The following is a 6,228-nucleotide window of genomic DNA, read 5'->3' as shown; positions in this document are numbered from 1 at the left end:
TGTGCAATGGCCCTGGACAGAAAACAAAGAAGGCAGAAAAACTGCACCAGTCTGTGGGGGAGGAGAGTGTCAAATGGGCTCTGAGCTCCCAGCCAGGAGCCAGAGATGCAGGGACGCCATGTCCCATGACAGGCTTTGAGTTTACCACCTCCCAACACAACAGGCACCCACCCCCACCACAGCCTTATAAGATTAGAACTATTATCATTGTTCCCATTTCGTAACTGAGAACACCAAGCTCCAGAAAGTAGGGTCAAGGACTGAACACCACCTCTGCTAAGACTGCTTCCTGAAAGTGGATCGGGGCGTTCAGGGCGCCAGAAGGATGGCAGAAAGGAGGGTTCTGCCACAGACACGCCCAGCAGAGGTAAAAGGATTGTACCTGAGGGAGATGATTCCAGAGTCTTAAGACCTCGGGACATTGTTTGAAACCTCCAGTTTACCCAGGCATGGTGGCATCACCTGTAATCCCAGTGACTCAGGAGGCTGAGACAGGAGGATCACAAGTTCAAGGTCAGCCTCAGCAAATTTACAGAGGCCCTAAGCAACTTAGTGAGTCCCTGTCTTAAAAAATAAAAAGGGCTGGGAGTGTAGCTCGGTGGTAAAGCACCCCTGGGTTCTATCTCCAGTACCAAAAACAAAAAAGAAAACCTCCACATCTGCTAAACGTGAAACCAAGCTCCGACCATGAGCCCCAATAGCAGTCAATATGTGAGAACCAGGTTCTCCCTTCACAACCTCTCAGTCAGCGGCAAGGGGACAGGTGATAAAAGGGCACATAACTTCAGGCAGTGGTAACCGCTGTGAAGAGGAGAAAGCATTCCTGGAGTTGGGGTGCTGCTGGAGCTCATGGGGTCTCAGAAGGCCTCTCTGAGGAGGGGACATTCGAGGAGACGTGTATAGAGATGCTGAGGGGGAATAAGCACAGGGTGGTACTAATCCATTCAGCCCCACTGTGGGTGGCATCACAGGGAGGAAACCACACAGCTCTAAAGTGTGTCCTCCTAGAGGGAGGAAAGAAGTATGTGGGAAGGTGTCCCCAGGTGCCTGACACATGGCCTGGGTTCCCTGAGTTCCTATCTGCTCTGTGTTCCCTCCCTGGGTCTGTGAAGCCCCAGAGCAAGGCTGTCTTCTCCATTTCCTCCCGGCTTCACCAGCTCCCTTGGCCGTTTCTGTGCAAGGCCCAGCCCAGGGCAGGTATGGGATAAATGTCTGCAGAATCAATAAATTCCTGAAGGCCAGCGAGAAGGAGGTGTGAGGAGAAATCCAAGGCAATCCTACCTTCCTCCACAAGGAACCCCTTGATGGAGCCTGTGTCCCCTATGGGTGGAAGAAGAGAGAAGACAAAGGGATTCCAGAAGGTGGGAGGAGGGGTCGCCTACACAATTGGAAAATTTTCACACAAAAGTCCAGATTTCAAGCTATTTTTAAAATATCTGAAGATCTGGCAACCGGAGCCTGCATATCCCCATGGCAACACCAGCTGGCGCTGAGCGGCCCCTGCCCCCTTCAGACTGGACCTGCGCTCTGCGGTTCTCTGCAGACCCGCCACCTGCTGTTGCGACATCTGGCCCACCCTACTCATCACATCACCTGGTTCCCTGGGCTTTGAGGTCTACCCCCTGGGCTTAAGAGAGTTGATGAGCAGAAAACCGTGCTGAGGACAGAGGGACTGTGGCATCTGTCCCATCAGCCTGCAGCTAAGGAGCGGCAGCCCGGGTTCCCCCCCACTTCGAGTTCTTAGGGCAGTTTTCCAGTGTGCGGGGGCTTCCAGATCCACATAAATCTGTTCCCTGTGCTGGGCTCCTGAGCGTGGTGAGGGGGCTCCAAAACAGCCACGCCATGTTGAGGAAAGACGTGCAATTCGCGATACAAACCAGAAGGGGGCGACTCTCCCTGCCATTCCTTCAGAGAGCCATTTCTAGCCTTGCCCAGCTGCAAGGTCCCAGTACCACAGCCCCTCTGTCCTTCTGGGTCGAGGAAGTGTCCTGTGTCCCTGCCCTTTGCCACCTGCCATGACAGCTGAGGCACAGCCTGCCTGGAAAGTGATGGGCTCCTGCAGGTTCAGCTGGACCACAGCATATTCCAGGAACCCAGAGAGGTACCAAGAGGTCCAGCCTCCTCAAAGTCCATCCAGCCAGTACCCTAGGGACCAAAGGGTACCCTCCTGCCTTCTTCCAGCAGCCTTTTCTTCCTCCTCTTTTTCCAGGAGCGCCCAGCCTTTCTGAGGCCTCTTCCCTCGGAGCAGACCCTCAGATTAAATACTATGTGCTTGGCTGTCTGCTCAGGCTTTATGTACTTTATATATAAAATCTCCACCATCCTATATGCCCATTTTTACTGGTAAAATTGAGACTTGAAAGGAAGTTATCACCAGCCCAAGGCTAGCTCGTGGAAGGGGAGTCAAGGTTCACATCCAGCTCTGTGGAATCCCCTTCCCTGAATGACCTGGATCCTATGAAGGCAATTTTAGAATCAGCCCATGGAGAGGAGGGAGGGATTTGACTTTGAGGGCAGAGGACTCCTCTTACCCGGATCCAGCCTGAAGCCTCCCCACACAGGCCACCTATACTGTTGGAGCTGCCCAAGGACTGGGGCTGAGTCTGTGGTCTCTAATAAGGCCATGACTGATTCCAGAGCTGAGAGGCCCCTGCTCAGCTACCAGGGAAGAATCGCTCCTGGCCCTTTGGAATTTACTGAATGCTTCACCATCCCCACCTGGGGCCATTCTGAACAGCAGGACAGGAGTCACAGGTATACAGCGCCTGCCTTGAACCCTTGAGGAAGTGGAGAGCAGGCAGGCAGCAGCAGGCCACCTGCCAGGTGGAATCGTCCTAAGGAGTGAGAGACCCAGTCTCTGCCCAGTGAACTTGGGCACCACTGAGTGTGACCCAGTCAATTCCTGGTGCCTCATTTGTCTCACACACCTTAAGAGCTTTCCCTCTTCTATTCCCAGGGGTACAGAGAAGTCCAGTAAATCATGACCCCTCAGGCTGTCACAGAGATGCCCAGCCCCTGAGACCAAGGCCACCAAGCTGGGAGAGAGGAGAGATTCTACCGAAACTAATTCATCCATCTTGTCTCTCGTTTCCCCAGCCCATCCTATACTCACATCCTTCTCCAATTCTACCTGTTGACCCCAGTCCACCCACTGTCATCAAAGGCTGGTGTCAAAGACACTTTCTCCAGACTACTCCAATCCAGTTTCTCAAAGCTGGGCGTTCCTGTGGTGTTGAGGTCAGTCTCTGCGTGCTCCTTTGCTTCTGGGTTGCTGTCAGCACTAACAAGCAGACCAGAGAGGAGGAGGGCAGGCATCAAAACTGCCAGCACAGGGCCTCATGATCTATATTGGATGGAAAGGAAGAGATGGATGGATAGAAGAATAAGTGGTAGAAGAGTAGATGGCCAGGGCTGGGGCTGGGGCTCAGCGGTAGAGCGCACGAGTTCAATTCTCAGCACCACATACAAATAAATAAGTAAAGTCCCCATCGACAACAAAAAAAATATTTTTTAAAAACAGAGAGAGAAAGAAGATGGCCCACAGAAAGTTCAGTGAGGCTTCCTGCTCCCCCACTGCTCCTGGGGAACAAGATTCCTCTGCCTCCAAGATTTTAAGTCTTAGAAAGGCTGTCTACTGTGGAGGTGCCAAGGCCACTGGGAATCAGACCTGTGCCCCTTCTCAATGGACCTCAATCTCCCATGGGGAAGATGAGGACATTGGCCTTGATGATTTCTTGGACCCATCCAGCTCAAAACACACATCCCTCTTGGGATCTGGCAGAAACCAGGGGAAAATGCCTGGACCTAGCTCAGCTTAAAGGAGATCCTGGAAGAGTTTAGACAAAGATGAAAAGAAAAAGAAAGAAAGGTAGAGGAAGAGAGAGAGGGAGAGAAGAAAAAGAGAAAAAAATCTATTTCTATATCTCTAATTAAAATGCATTCAGCATGTAAGAATTCCCAAATACATAAATTCTTTTTAAAACAAAAGTCAATTTGAACATATTCAATTTAGGATCACAGCATGGAAGAAGTGATGTGTCCCCTAATATAGTGGAGATGCATCTGGCAGGGGCAGCCTAGGGCAGAGGATTTAAGAGTATGCGGGGGAGTGAGGTGATGAAGGGTTACCCTTCTGGCCACCTTCTCCCCCACCTCATCCAGAGCACCTCCCCTATTGTCTGCTTTATATATTGATTTTATGAACCCGATATATTGTTAGAATAAAAGGTTTCTGATGCTTTTTTGAAAAAGCCATTTAACTAATGATGAGAAGCAAGAGGCCAAGGGAGAGGTGATTTTTTCCCCCAAGGTCACACAAGTGCATCACACAATTCCCAGTAGCCTTGATCCAGGTATCAGGAACCAAATCATATCCGCTGGGGCCTGGGGGCGCTGCCCGGATGGGGCCACCCCTGACTGGGCAGTTGGGATATGTATACTCTGGCTCAACCCCAGCAGCCTCAGGGAAGTCTCCAGGCGCCTTTAAACAACATTCCACTAGGTCAGGAACAGACGGATAACCCAGGCCAATTAAGAACCAGAAAATCTCTAAGAGGGCCAATACCCAGAACAGGGGGGGCTGGGAGCTGCAGCCCAACTCCCTGCAAGCCTCACAGTCGAAAACCTTCCTAAAACAACCCCTTGGCTGCCTTGGAGCATAATTTAATCTTCCTTTGATGACTCCGGATCTTGCCCTGCCTCAGGCCACTGGGAGAACATCAATAACTGCTGAGCCCAGGTGGTAAGTGGAGAGGAGGGGCAGGACCGGCTTAGCCGCTGAGCCTGCCCTGCAGTAGGGGGCAAGAGCTGCGGGCACTTCAGCAGGAGGAACCCAGGCTCAGCGCTGGGGCCGGATGCCTCCTTGGTGGACAAGGGGGCCAGGAAGAGGAGAAGGAGAGCCAGGAAGGTGAGCCCTAAGTGTGCCCCTTCCTAGCCCCAGAGCCAGCAGGATGGGCAGCACCCAGGGTCCCTGGACATAGGAAAAGACAAGTCAGGCAGGGGTGATGATGGAGACCAGGCGAGGTGACTTTGCTAAGGGAGAAGCAACATAGCACAGTGCCCCATAGACACAGAAAACATTGGCCCTGAGGATCAGAAATGGGCTTAGAGCCATGCTGCCCCCGCCCAGCCACTTTTCCTGACTGGGGGACCCTGGGCAAGTTACTTAACCTCTCCGTTTCCTAATTGATTATGCCAAAGAGTAACATGGCTATTGTGAGGGTTCATTGACCCTACAATTGGCTTCTTGTCTTAAATGAAAATATTTGCAGAAGAAAGGGCTAGAAGAACATACCCTAAACTCTTCCTGGTTGACTCTCCAGTAAACCGTGTATGTTTAATTTGGTTTGATTTGGCTTGTCTGTATACCCTACATTTTGTGCAAGAAACATGTTATTATATAATTAAAATTATATTCAGAGAAACAAAAAGTATAGAGACTATAGTTGGTCCTCAGAAGGAAGCATCCACTTGTGTCCATTGAGAGTAGGATGCAAGGGGTGGCCTGTGGCAGAGTCTCAGGCAGGGGAGACCCTAGTTGTTCCAGGGGGCCAATGTACGGCAGCCCTGGGCCTAAGGACAGATGTCGGGGACATTTTCTATCTGGATATGTCCTGATACTTCCTGGGAGGCAACCCCCATGCACCTACCTGGGAGGCAGAAATAGGTGATCTGGTAGAGAATGCTGTCTGCCCACTGGCAATAGCTGCTCTCCCATTGGTCGTTCTCAGAACATCAGAGTCAAGGAACCCTGGACCCTGGACTATCAGGGCTCAGGCCAGACCCCTTCCCAGACACTCTATTAGGTGAGTCTACCTGGGTTGCCCAGCCCTCTTCCAGCCGGCACCCCTGCTACGCTCAGCCACACAGTCCCCCTCCACCACCCCTACCCCCCACTCCCGTCAGCCTTTGCTGAGGCAGCCCTTTCTGGAGAGCTGGGCTTGGTGGGTCCACAGCACTCTCCCTGCCAGTGATGTTAATCCTCCCAAGAAAGTCAAACATTAGCCCAGAAACAGCTTATGCCTTATATAAGGCCCCCCTGAGGGAGGCACAAACACCGCTTGTTAGAGCTGAGCTGTCCAACCTCAGCAGCTGCCGGACCCTAGAACAGAGCAGGGACCTCGTCTCCATCTACCTCCAGCTCCTCCAAAGCCAGACCCAGCCACCAGGTGAGAAGGGATGGAGGGCCCTCAAGCCCAACACCCAGGACCCCTCCCTACCCCGCAAGGC

The sequence above is a fragment of the Spermophilus citellus genome, assembly GCF_964194105.1.
Source record: "Spermophilus citellus genome assembly, chromosome: 2".
NCBI lineage: Eukaryota > Metazoa > Chordata > Mammalia > Rodentia > Sciuridae > Spermophilus > Spermophilus citellus.
The sequence above is the reverse complement of the archived record's forward strand: the minus strand, read 5'-3'. Positions refer to the sequence as shown.